Source organism: Pogona vitticeps, chromosome 6, assembly GCF_051106095.1.
Source record: "Pogona vitticeps strain Pit_001003342236 chromosome 6, PviZW2.1, whole genome shotgun sequence".
NCBI classification, from domain to species: Eukaryota; Metazoa; Chordata; class Lepidosauria; order Squamata; family Agamidae; genus Pogona; species Pogona vitticeps.
Window position 1 is genome coordinate 73274179 of NC_135788.1, and position 13600 is coordinate 73287778.

Consider the following 13600-nt stretch of genomic DNA (forward strand, 5'->3'; position numbering starts at 1 on the left):
CTGGCTTTCTCCATAATCCAGCGGAAGTTAGCAATTTGGTCTCGAGTTCCTCTGCCTCTTCGGAATCCAGCTTGTACTTCTGGGAGTTCTCGGTCCACATACTGCTGAAGCCTACCTTGCAGGATTTTGAGCATAACCTTGCTAGCGTGCGATATGAGTGCAATTGTACGGTAGTTGGAGCATTCTTTGGCACTGCCTTTCTTTGGGATTGGGATGTAGACTGATCTTTTCCAATCCTCTGGCCACTGTTGAATTTTCCAAACTTGCTGGCATATTGAATGTAGCACCTTAACAGCATCATCTTTCAAGATTTTAAATAGTTCAACTGGAATGCCATCACCTCCACTGGCCTTGTTGTTAGCCAGGCTTTCTAAGGCCCACTTGACTTCGCTCTCCAAGATGTCTGGCTCAAGGTCAGCAACTACATTGTCTGGGTTGTCCGGGATATCCAAATCTTTCTGATATAATTCCTCTGCGTATTCTTGCCACCTCTTCTTGACGTCTTCTGCTTCTGTGAGGTCCCTCCCATTTTTGTCTTTTATCATGTTCATCTTTGCGCAAAATATTCCTCTAATATCTCCAATTTTCCTGAACAGATCTCTGGTCTTTCCTTTTCTGTTATCTTCCTCTATTTCTTTGCATTGTTCATTTAAGAAGGCCCTCTTGTCTCTCCTTGCTATTCTTTGGAAGTCTGCATTCAATTTTCTGTAACTTTCCCTATCTCCCTTGCATTTTGCTTCCCTTCTCCTCTCTGCTATTTCTAAGGCCTCGTTGGACAGCCACTTTGCTTTCTTGCATTTCCTTTTCTTTGGGATGGTTTTCGTTGCTGCCTCCTGGACAATGTTACGAGCCTCTATCCAAAGTTCTTCAGGCACTCTGTCCACCAAATCTAGTTCCTTAAATCTGTTCTTTACTTCCACTGTGTATTCATAAGGGATTTGGTTTAGATTATACCTGAGTGGCCCAGTGGTTTTTCCTACTCTCTTCAGTTTAAGCTTGAATTTTGCTATGAGAAGCTGCTGATCAGAGTCACAAACAGCTCCAGGTCTTGTTTTTGCTGACTCTATAGAGCTTCTCCATCTTTGGCTGCAGAGAATATAATCAATCTGATTTCGATATTGCCCATCTGGTGATTTCCATGTATAGAGTCGCCTCTTGTGTTGTTGGAAAAGAGTGTTTGTGATGACCAGCTTATTCTCTTGACAAAACTCTATTAGCCTTTGTCCTGCTTCGTTCTGAACTCCAAGGCCAAACTTCCCTGTTGTTCCTTTTATCTCTTGGCTCCCTACTTTAGCATTCCAGTCCCCTAGAATGAGAAGAACGTCTTTCTTTGGTGTCAGTTCTAGAAGGTGTTGTAAATCTTCATGGAATTGTTTAATTTCAGTCTCCTCAGCAATGCTGGTTGGTGCATAAACTTGGATTATTGTGATGTTGAATGGTCTGCCTTGGATTCGTATTGACATCATTCTATCATTTTTGAGATTGTATCCCATTACAGCTTTTCCCACTCTTTTGTTGACTATGAGGGCTACTCCATTCCTTCTATGGGATTCTTGCCCACAATAGTAGATATGATAATCATCTGAGCTGAATTCGCCCATTCCTGTCCATTTTAGTTCACTGATGCCCAGGATGTCGATGTTTATTCTTGCCATCTCCTGTTTGACCACCTCCAGCTTCCCAAGGTTCATAGATCTTACATTCCAGGTTCCTATGCAGTATTTTTTTTTACAGCATTGGACTTTCCTTTCACTTCCAGGCACGTCCACAGCTGAGCGTCCTTTCGGCTTTGGCCCAACCACTTCATTAGCTCTGGAGCTACTTGTACTTGTCCTCCACTCTTCCTCAGTAGCATGTTGGACGCCTTCCGACCTGAGGGTCCCATCTTCCAGCGTCATATCTTTTAGCCTTTTGTTTCTGATCATGGGGCGTTCTTGGCAAAGATACTGGAGTGGCTTGCCATTTCCTACTCCAGGTGGATTACGTTTAGTCGGAACTCTCCACTATGTCCTGTCCGTCTTGGGTGTCCCTGCACGGCATAGCCCATAGCTTCTCTGAGTTACTCAAGCCCCTTTGCCACAACAAGGCAGCAATCCATGAAGGAGATCAAAGTTCATACAGTACAGCAATCACCATAACCACTTACGTATTCAATCCTAATAGTGTAACACTAAAATACCTTTTTTCAAAAAAGTTTAAGAAACTAAGCTGAATGATGAGACAAACAAACAGCAGACTATTCCAGAATGCAGTCTAAGCAGTGACACAAGTCAGTTTGCTTCACAGCTCTGTAAAATAGCCTGGCACTATTGGTCAAATGGAATATTTGAGGATCACTACCAGTTTTTAAAACAGTAGTAAAGAAATAACAGACTGTTTAAAAACTCATGAAAGTCCACTTAATCAACAATGCAACTCCCTCACTCCTGCAGCTTTCCAAAATTGCTGCCAGCATTGATTGTCAGGCAATATACAAATATTAAAAGTGATCTCTCAGTCCTCTCTTACTCCACCGGGGCTGGACTTCCCAGGGCAGCTCTTGTCCTTCACTGGAGCATGTGCATGAGTGTGCATGCATGGGGGTGAGAAAGCTTTCAATTATCTTCCCATCTGCTGCCAAGAATTTTCCCACATCTGTCCAAAGACAATGCATACCCCAAGCTGATGAAGATAACAATCTTTATGTAGCCAAAATGGCATCCCCAGAGACAATCAACAAAGTTTAGCGCTGCCTCTTCACCTTTGTCCCTGCTGTGTTTGCCACAGAGAAATAAAGAGATTGGTGGGACAGCAGCGGGGAGGAGGGTGGGATATGTGAATTCATAGAGGTCCACTCAAAGAACTTAAGTTTCAGGTGAGTAACCTGCCATTCCTCTTCATGAACTCTATGTATTCACACAACAGGTGACTAGAAAGCTTTATGTCAGTGGAGGGAGTCGTGCCAGTATCGCAAACAGGACAGATCTGCCAAAAAAGGCATCATTTTGTGCCCATAAATTCAATCCATAATGGAGTGCAAAGGTGAGAAGCTGTGACCAAGTGGCTGCCTTGCAGGTTGTCTGGATGTCAACATCATGTGCAAAGGTTGTAAAAGATGTGATAGATCATGCAGAGTGGTCTCGTATATGTGAAGAAAGGTCCACATTGGCTGTGGCATAAGCAAGTGTAACAGAATCCACAACCCAGCAAGAAAAAACATTGGGAGGAGACTGGTTGACGTTTGGTCAGACCCTGGCACCACACAGTCTCTGTGTTGTTCTGAAGTACAAGAAAGATAGAATGTCAATGCTCTTCCGACATTTAAGGTATGCAATGTCTTTTCCAGGTTTGATGTTGGAGATAGAAAGTAGGAAGGACAAATGGCTTAGACCTGTGGAAGGAGGAGACAACTCTGGGGAGGAAAGAAACATCAGTGTACTTTATCCTCATGTAATTGAATGTATGGAGGATCACACCAGAGGGCTGTGAGTTCACGTGCTCACTAGGCACACATAATGTATAGTAGAAAAGCCATCTTGAACATGAGAAGCCACAAATCAGTGGTTGCCAGAGGTTCAAACATAAGCAATGTGAGCTGGGTAAGAAACAAACAAAGAGAGCAGGGAGGCTGCGAGTGTTGGACTTCTGGAAAAGTGTTACTCAACCCCTTCAGGGACTTTTTCAGAGTCAGGTCCATGAAAAGACATGACGAGGAGTGGCCTTGTGACTGGTGAGCGCACCTGACAATGATCACCCTCTACACAAAGATGTTCAACGTCGGGCGGAGCCAAGCAAATGACAAATAATTGTCCGGGGATGGTACTCTATGAGAAACTGCAGGGGAGAAAACGGCATCCATCTAGTAATGAATGGGAGTGCATGGACATTGATTGATCATTGCGGAGACTGTTGAGGACACTGCTGGGGTTAAGGACTATCAAAACAAACAAGAATAAACTGATGAGGCGGGCACTACTGTTGCAAGATTTTGACTTTGAAATCAGAAGTGTCAAAGGGACTCAAAATGTAGTAACCAAAGACTTGACAAGAAGATTGAAGAATGAAAAAGAAAAGACTATATTAAAATGTAACTTTAATGGTATAAAAACTGTTCAAATTAAATGTTATAAAAGTGTAGTAACATGAGAAATGATTTAAAATGTAAGTTGCATAGAAATAAATGGTAAGTAAAGTAGGTTTGCATTGTATGAAAAAAAATTATTTTATATATGATGATAAATGTAATTTAAACATAAAGTAAGAACATTAAAATGATTCAAAATGTGTCATAGAATAAGTATATATTGCAAATGGTAAACTGGAAAAGGTTTGTAAAGAAAAGATCAATAAGTAATTGCATTCGTTGTGCAAAAGGGTAACCCACTGTAAGTGTTACCCCATGACACAAACTTTCCAAGGAGGGTGGTAACTCCTGTCCATCACAATGAGTGTGGTAGGTTCCTTTCCAGTAGGGCATATATTGATGTGAAGGTTGTGGTAAGCTGATGCCTAGCCATTTAGCTGTAGTCTTTTTCTTATGGGGGTCCCATATGAAATCACTTGTGGTAGTGTGGAAGAGACCATGTCCATCAAAAGGCAGGTCCTCAATGAAGACCTGGAGTCTTCAGACGTGTCTGCTGATCTCAGCCACACATTGTGACAAAGATTTATAGCTGCTGCTATGCTCCTGGCCACACAATCTACAACATGATGGGTGGAATAAATCTGGTGGCCAGCCAATGTATAAGCCTCCTGTTGGAAGGAAAGGGTTAAAGTCTCTTTATCCTCAGAAAAGTGTGCTATGAGGGGGCAAAAACATCCCCAGATGAATTAATGATATGTTCCCATCATGGCCTGATAATTGGAAATTCTCATGTGGAATAAATCTTTCATCTCAGGAGGTCCAGTTTCCTCCCTTCCTTGTTGACAGGTGTCATTTGTGGTTTGCCAGTGTTTTGGCTGAGTGGTTTTCACTATGATAGAGTCAGTGGAATGGTAGATATTTTTTTCAGAAAGTGATTAATGAGATCGGTTAGTGTCTGCAGCACAGTAAGTTTTGTTGGGAGACTGGGATCCCTCTGAACTCTAGCAAATACAGAATCCTACTGTCCATGAGGTTGTTATATGATGCAAAGTCCTCTGTCGGAGAGAGAAAAGACCTGTACTGAACCTCAGAGTCGGGGATGGATAAAGGAAGTGCCTCAGAGTCGTGTGTCATGTCGCTGTTGGAATCAGGGGAATGATTGTGATCTTCTGTTACAGGTGTGAATGGAGCTTCATGTTCATTTGGAGGTGGGGCAATTGTGGTGCTGCAGCTTGATGGTATCAAGTAGAGAGGGAGGTATTCGTATTCATATAGAAATATCCCCATGCAGCTGGACTTAACGAGGGGTCAGCCCCTGCTGCTGCCATGTCCACACATGCATCGACTGGTGGCGGCAGCCTCGCTCATCCTTCTAATCGCTCCCAGAGCTCCGCACTCTTCTTGCTCTGCTAGTGAATCAGCAGCCATGCAGCAAGACCAGTCCTCCCTCCCACTGCCTGGAGTAGCCAGTTGAGCAGGAAGAGAGCGGAATTCCAGGAGCAATTGGAAGGATGAACGAGGCTGCTGCCGCCGCCAGACACATGAGTGGACAGGCCAGCCGCAGGAGCCAGTCTCTCATTAAATCCAGCTGTGCTGGGATATTCATATTTGTATACGAATACCTCCATCTCTGATGGGACGTGGTGGCGCTGCGGGTTAAACCACTGAAGCATCTGTGCTGCAAGGTCGGAAGACCAGCAGTCATAAGATCAAATCCACACGACGGAGTGAGCTCCCATCGCTTGTCCCAGCTCCTGCCAACCTAGCAGTTTGAAAGCATGTATAATTGCAAGTAGATAAATAGGTACCACCATGGTGGGAAGGTAACGCCATTCCTTGTCTAGTCGCGCTGGCCATGTGACCACAGAAACTGTCTACAGACAAACGCTGGCTCCCTCTAGAGTCGGACATGACTGGGTGAAATGTCAAGGGGAACTTTTACCTTTACCTTACCCTCATCTCTAGTAGCAAGGTTGTGAAGGTGGGCTTGCATAGTCTCAATATCGGGAACAGAGTGCAGGCCAGTGATATTGTCTATATCTTTAAGGGGGTGAACACCAGTCCCTATTTCTATAGAAGTAGTCAGGAGAGCAAAGGAACTGAGTACAGAGGTAGCCCATCCTGTGACTAAGGTCCGGTTATGGAGAGTGATACTGGGACTGTTATCAAGGGGACCATGAGCAAGAATGGAAAGATCTCGAAACTGACTGTCTGAGGCCACAATGCCCTGTGTTTTGAGGAACACCGTGATCTCAACATAGGGAGACTAAGGGCCCATGCTGAAAGGGAGGTATGTCTCCTGATTGCAAAGGCTGGACAGAAACCACATCAATTTCACACTGGGTCAGGAGATCCATCAGATTGTGGATCACCTTTGAGATTGAGGGGGCAAGCCCAACGAAGCCCCTGTGCATCCTCCCCAGCATCAGGGGAGTGGGAGGAGCATCCATGATGTGGTGATGATCTCTGAGTCAGCAGCCTAGGGGATGATAACAGCATGCTGTGTATTGAGGAGCTAGACAGTTCTCCCTCCAGCACAGAGCCCACAGTGATGAGGTCAAACTGTTCAAGAAAGAAAGTCCACAGTATGGAATGCAGGAGTGGGCATTTTCATCACTTTGGGGGGCAGGGGCAAGAGGCTTGTCACAATCGATTTCAGGGAGTTTCCTGTTTCTTACTTGGCAGAACAGTCTTCAATTCCAGAGGTTTTGATTTCAAGGGAGCTTTGGACTTTGAAGATTGAATACTTGCCTCAGATGAAGATGCTGCTTTTCCAACCCTGCCATAAGAGTTTTTGTGGAATGGCAGATAATGAGGCAGAAAAGCTGAGGATCACTCCCAAAGGTGAGATCACAGCTTGGATTGTATGTATTTTAGGTCCATTTGGTAAAGCCTCTGCAAATCTAGCAGGACTGGATGAGATACTCTTCACCCAAATAATAAACACTGACTGCAGAATTTTAGAGCCACAGCCAGAGCAAAGCTTCATCAAAGCCAAGGAGGCCATAAAAATGAAAATAACCTCGGAGGGCAGAGGAAAATAGGGGAGGGTGGGGAGCGAGGGGGGAGTGGGAAGGAAAGTGTGTGAAAGCAAAAAATCTAAGAGCAAGCTTCCCTCTTTCTCCCTTTCCCACTTCTCTAAAAACTATCAAGAGAAAGGAACAAGAGGAAGGGGAGAAAACCCCCAAGAATCTACTATGAGAGAGTAGAAAGGCTCCGGAGCAAACTGAGGACACCTTTCTCTCACAGGGGAAAGAAAGGCACTAGGGTGCAGAGGCAGGGCTCACTTTATACAGTCTGTAAACATGAGGCTTAAGACTCTGGAACATTCCAAAGGATCATCTGCACAGGCGCAGAACAGCCACTGTGTGAATATATAAGAGGCCGCGAAGAACTGAATATTGGGAGACCAAAATTAAGTTAAATATACCAGAAAAAGGCATGGCTGACTGGCTGGCATGTTGGGCTCCATACTAAAATACTGTGTAACATGACTTATGTATATATTTTGATTAAAAACTATTTTTTAAAAACCATACTTATTCTACGGAAAGACACGAAACAGCTCCAGCTTTCAGCACATTTGCCATGCCACTGATTTATTTTAAAAGGGTAAGTTTGAAATATAAGTTCATTACACAGCCCTGCCCTTTCAAACCATGCTTTCTAAATGTCGGGAATATTTTAACACTACATTGCTAGGCGCATATATGTAGAAGTCCTTCTTAGTCTACGTAGCACGCTTTTAGTCATAAGAAGTGTATGGTAAGTGTTCAGAACAGCAGCTTAAGAAACTAGGCAAGCCATCTGTGTGTAAGTGGGCTGTAAAAACTATGTTGTTTACCATTCACTTCTATAATGCCTGATCTTTTGCAAATACTTAGGCATCAACAAAACTGAGAACCCTAATGTATGTAACTGATTAAGTGAAATTACAATGTCTTCAAAGCTGTCTTGATAAATTCATTAGCCACAAAGTAACTATAACCACAATTGTGCCAAAAATAAAGTGTGCCTATCTCTAAGTAAAAAAGCAAATGCCACAGTAATCTGTAAATATCATAGTGATCTGTTGATTTGATTTTAAATGGAGTGTGCAAATTTGATTAAAAACTAATCAAAGACACAATTCATTGAAACTTTTGCCTTTCATGTTTGTAATGACTTTTGGTTGAACAATGATAATCACCTGAATCACATTTCAACAGAACATAGGCATAGATTTTTTTTTTTTCATTTTTCATGTTGGTCTCCCACATGCCTTCCCAAGAGCTCAAGGAGATTGAAGATAAGATAACTCAATTTTATTTTCAGAGACAACTTGGTGAGATGGAGTCACACTGAAAAAGTGCAAATTCACTCACATAGCTTCATGGTTCGGTATAAATTCAAATCCAGATCTTCCCACTCTTAAATTCAACACTGTATTATTACAGCCATTAATTTATATACAATCTATGTCTACGACAAACATTGTCCATGTATATTGCAATCTATAAACTGCACAATAAATTCTGTTTATTTATAAATTTCTGTTCTGCCTTTTCACTACGAATAGTGCTAACTAGCCACTGAAATTACTGTTTTTCTAAAACAAGAGTATAAAAATGAAATCTATAAAATGAATGACCTGGCCATCTTCAAAATGCTGTCAATACAAAACTACAGGAAGCACACATATATACAGAAATCACCAAACAAGCTTCTATTATCTATTTCACATCTCCAAATTAACTTCATCTGATACTGCAAAATAAAAAACTAGCCTGGAAACTTACTTGATAATTCTTCTGGGGGGGGGGGAGCAGTTCCAAGTTGATTAATTAGAGCAGTAAGCAACCAAATCAGTTCATCATAACTTTAAAAAGAAATCAGAAATGAATTGTTTTCTTCTAACATTCTGGCAGTCTAGAAGAAATGACACTGAGAACTTCAAAGCTTTGAGTACAAGCTTGTAAATTATAGGTGCGTGCATGACACACTAATACAATGTTTGCCTAAGGTTAGGAGTGCCAGCCTTTGCCCAAGACAGGGTAGAACTACTTCAACATAATTGAATAGCCAGGTAATGTTTTTAAGTAAGAGACCAAATGCAGGTTCCATTCAAAAGCAGTCAAATGTCAAAAACTTTCAAAATAAAAGAAGCAGTCATTTCAGCTCATTCAATCAAAGGTCATTCAATCAAAGGGTCAACATCTCATCTATCAAAGAAAATTCATACTGTTAAAAACTTAAGTTCAACATAGAGTTTAAATGATAAAAACCTCCCATATCATAGACAACAGTGAATGATGTTTAAATAACCCTATAATCTACAAAAGCAAAACCATTTCCTTGTCAATCCCTATATCTGCATTGAACGTAGAAACACCTGTCTATTTAAATGTTACCTACATTCCCATATCACAAGATACATTTAAGTCCTTTATATAAGTCTATTGTGACTTATGCCCATATTCAAAAAATAACAAAAGCTGGGAAGTGACATCACCATAAGGCTGCACAGCATCATAAGTTTGGGAAGAGGCAGAAGGTCAAATGCATGGAATGGCATCCTTCAGTCTCGAGAGACTATGGTAATGTGCTCTGTATGGAGGATTTGGAGAGTGCCCTCTCCAAACCTGGATAAAATAATATAGAGGATACGCTGTTACTCAAGCAGCAAATCCACCCTCTCCAAATAGCTGAAATAGTCCAATGGAAAGGCAAGAGCCAATACAATTTGTTCCAGCGACATCACAGGAGTTGCCATAATGACATGAACTGCCTCTGGGACTCCAGCTCCGGATTTGCCTCAAGGTTAACTCCTGAAGCCTTTTCCATTGGTGGCTATAGCCACAAGGCAGTGGAGGCTTGAAGTCGGAGTTTTCCTTCTCCTAGATGGGCTTCCTTCCAAGGCTGACGAGTCCCACCTACCTAGAGATCAAATACAACCCACCTACTCGGAGGTCAAATACAACCCTTCTTCCAAACTGTGTGCCAAAATACACTGATGAACCATAAGAAATTCAGTAGAGTTTGGTTGGGAGGAAGTCACCACAATGGGCAGTAAAAAAACACACTATTTAACAAAACAAAACCAAAAATGACTTGTATCTTTTGAGGCATAACACTGTGTGTCTTCTATTTTAAGTCACAGGGGTGGGGGAGCTCCAATTACTAGTGGGGAAATCTCTGCTCTATGCATTACTTTTGCAAAAGTTCACCCGCAAAAGTCTACCACACAGCATGCCTCAAACAAAACTAAGCACTGAACAGGAACTGCAAATTATTTCCACAGTATGAAACCATGTCTGCATTTCATCTGATTTACAACTGATATAGTCATGTAAAAAGTTCATTTGATGACTGCATAAGCTAAATTACCTGCATAACATTAAAATTGCTCCCATGCAGGGGACTGGAAGCGGTGACCAAATGAAATCCCTTAAAATCCATATGAGAGACACTCATATGAGAGACACTCATATGTATCAACCCCAAGGCAACAGACCAACATGCAGGATAAAGCTTAACAGAATTTTGCAGCAGGCTACACAATGTATAGCCCTTGAAGTGTGCCTCCATGAGCACCCCCCCACCCACTGCTATCAATGTTCTCTCCTCAGTAATTTCTGAAATTCATATAGAATATTCTTTCCCTGCTATTGCAAGCAGCAAAAAAAAAAAAAAAAAGCAGAATCTGTTTCAGAATAACTGGGAAGGAATGGGAGCTGTATATTCATTCCCAAGGGATCCTAGTATTGATTGCTTTTTTGTCAGTAGAGGAAGAGATGGATTTCCACTGAGACAGGAGAGGGGATTTTAATGTATAGCCATGAATGTTATGTATACAAACAGACATGTACAAACACACAATGGTGTGTCTACATGTGCGGTCCCTGATCCCCAAATTGTCAGTGGATCCCTTTGAGACTGAATAGGTTTTATACCCTAAATCATAATCTTGATTTAGTCCAACTTATGCGGGGTAAAATCCTACACAATGAAGGTGGTTCTGGAAAAGAAACACCAGCAAGTGTTGGTTCAGCCACTGGGGCTCAGAAGCTATACCAATAACGTATACCAATTATCCTGCAAATATGTGGATTTCTCTCACACCCACAAACAGATCACTGAGGCCACATGAGCTTTTATAAAATCCACTTTTAAAAAAAGTCTTTTTAAAGTAATTGCTCACATTTTTTAAAATGCTGAAATACTCAGTGTAGGCAGTTATGTATGGAATTTTCTTGTGGTTTTTATTATCCACACAGAAAAAAAACAGTTCACATTCCAAATATTATAATTAGTAATTTGAAAGAAACATAACATGCAGCTTTCCAACCATAATTTTTCTTCTGTTAAAAACAAAAGACTGATCAATCATATCAGATTAGAAACAAACTGAATCCCTTGATATTATTTACAGATACTTATGTCAGTACATTTTGTGTTTTCCCCCTCCTTTTTTCTCCCCCCATAACCCCCTTTACCTTCTGTATCCCTTACCTTATCCCAAGTTGTTAATTAAAAAAAAACATTTTTACCTCACTAGCCTTCTGCAGAGGTTTGTGACTATTTTTTACACAATGAAATACCTAGAATCTAATTCCAAAACTGAAGAATTGTTTTTTGCCTCCCTCTTCCTGAATCTCTCTAAACAATGAGATTTGGTGGCTGCCTGCAACAAGACCAGCTTGCCCAAAAGCCTGGAGTTCCCAGGTAAAAGACAATCAGCAATCATCCCCTCTAGTTCCCCCCTCCGTCCAATCTCTCCATCTTTAGCCATTTACCCAGTAATCTGTGAAAAAGCCAAGATTGTCGAGGGAGATGACTTTCCTCTCTCCCCTATTCAGCAACCTCAGGAGGAGGCAGTACTGCCGCCTCTCACTGCGAGTTTCCTAACCCCAAAGAGAACCCCTGCACTCCCTATTTCTATATAGAAGGAAGCATCTCCACCATATGAGTCAAAGGGGAAGAAATCATTGATTCACCTTCTCAGATGGCCAGAATGGTGGCTTGCAATTTTTTTCAGGAAGAGATCAATCACTTCCCTGACTATTGTCTAAACCAGCAATGATGAACCTATGGCACACGTACCACAAGTGGCACGCAGAGCTCTCGCTGCGGGCATGCGAGCCATGCTGATGCCTCTGCCCATGCTGGCCTGATGTGGGGCGTAGCATCATGCTGCAGCAGCAGGAGGAGGCAGAGAAATGGAGCAAGGAAAGTGTAGCAAGATGGGAGGATGACAGGCAGTAGAGGTATTGTTGGAACAAGCAGAGGAGGAAAAGATCAGTGCAAGAGAAGGAGAGAAACAGTGGAAGGAGATAGAAGACACAGAGAGCCTGAAGAGCTACAGTGGGTAGAGGGAGAATTGATAAACCAGTACCCAAGGGAGACAGAGAGATTAGGAAAGAGGAAGGAGAATTTTGATACTGAATTTATGCAGTGAAGTGGAGAAAGAGGTCTTAGTTAGGATGCACATGGCCAGTTCTGGAAGGAATGGGAAGAAAGAGAAAGAGGATGGGACACAAGAAACAACACCTACAGGTAGAGACCGAGGGAGCAGGGAAGAAGGGACGGATTATATTTGCTGGATTTACATAGAGACAGAAAGAAATAGAGAACGTGAGGACTGACTAATTCCTGGAGGCAAACCCCTTTTTCCAACCCCGAGCCTCTTTGGGGAATGAATATTGGGGGATAACCATATTCATTATTTTGTGTGGACACAGGGGCCACTTATAGCATACTGCACCTGCTTTTTCCCCTGAGGCAGTTGGAAAACTCTGTCCCAACCCAGGACGTACCCACGCAATCCATTGGGGTGCAAGAAAACTACTTATTTTCACAGGTTTTGCTGTAACTGATTCTGAAAAGAATCTTATTTTGAAACCACTCCCTCCCTATTGTTCAGTAAAAGCGGCTGAGAGAAGGGAAATGAATAACATACACAGGGACAGCTGTTTCTCTTTTCTGGCAGCACACACACCTGCAAGACTCTGGAAAGTCAGGAGCTTCTGTGGTGTCAAGGGAAAGCTTTTGAAAATGAAGCCTTTTTGAGCAACTAAGAGTTGCTCCTCTTTTCTCCCCTCAGAAATTGCTATGATCCATTGCTAAATGGGCAGCCTAAATGAAAAGGGAGAGGACCCCGCCTCAGTTTCTCCCCCACCGCTGAGCCCTAAGCACTTGTGTGTGGGGGGGGGGTGTGGTGTGTGTGTGTGTATTTTTTTCACTCTTGCAAGCTGCCCAGAAGCTTCAGTTATTGGGTGTTTTAAACAAAAAGTCTTTTAGAGTGTAGACTTACTTAGAGAAACTTACACTCTAATTTCCAGCTTCAGATTACCCAAAAAACTGAGGTGTTGGTGTCCTAAAGAAAACTGTAAAAGTACTGCAAGAATCTTTTTGTTATTGTTGTGTGTTGTCAGGTTGCCTCTGACTTATAGCAACCCTATGAATGACCAATCTCCAAAACAATCTGTCCTCAACTGCCCTGCTCAGGTCTTGTAAACTCAAGGAGTTTAGGGAGTCTGGACATCTCGTGTTTGTTTT

General features: G+C 42.2%; 1 protein-coding gene across 8 annotated transcripts in view; it reads right to left on the bottom strand.

The window, feature by feature from the left end:
• The window catches only part of TNS3 (tensin 3), a 301059-nt gene that overhangs the window by 154920 nt on the left and 132539 nt on the right, over window positions 1-13600 (bottom strand). Inside the window, exon 1 of one of the 8 annotated variants that reach the window (XM_073003862.2) lies at window positions 8842-8860. The exons of the other annotated variants lie outside the window; for them this stretch is intronic. The gene's annotated coding sequence lies outside the window, so the exon portion shown is untranslated. Of the gene's footprint in view, window positions 1-8841; window positions 8861-13600 lie in introns of those variants that run through there. 8 annotated transcript variants of the gene reach the window in all.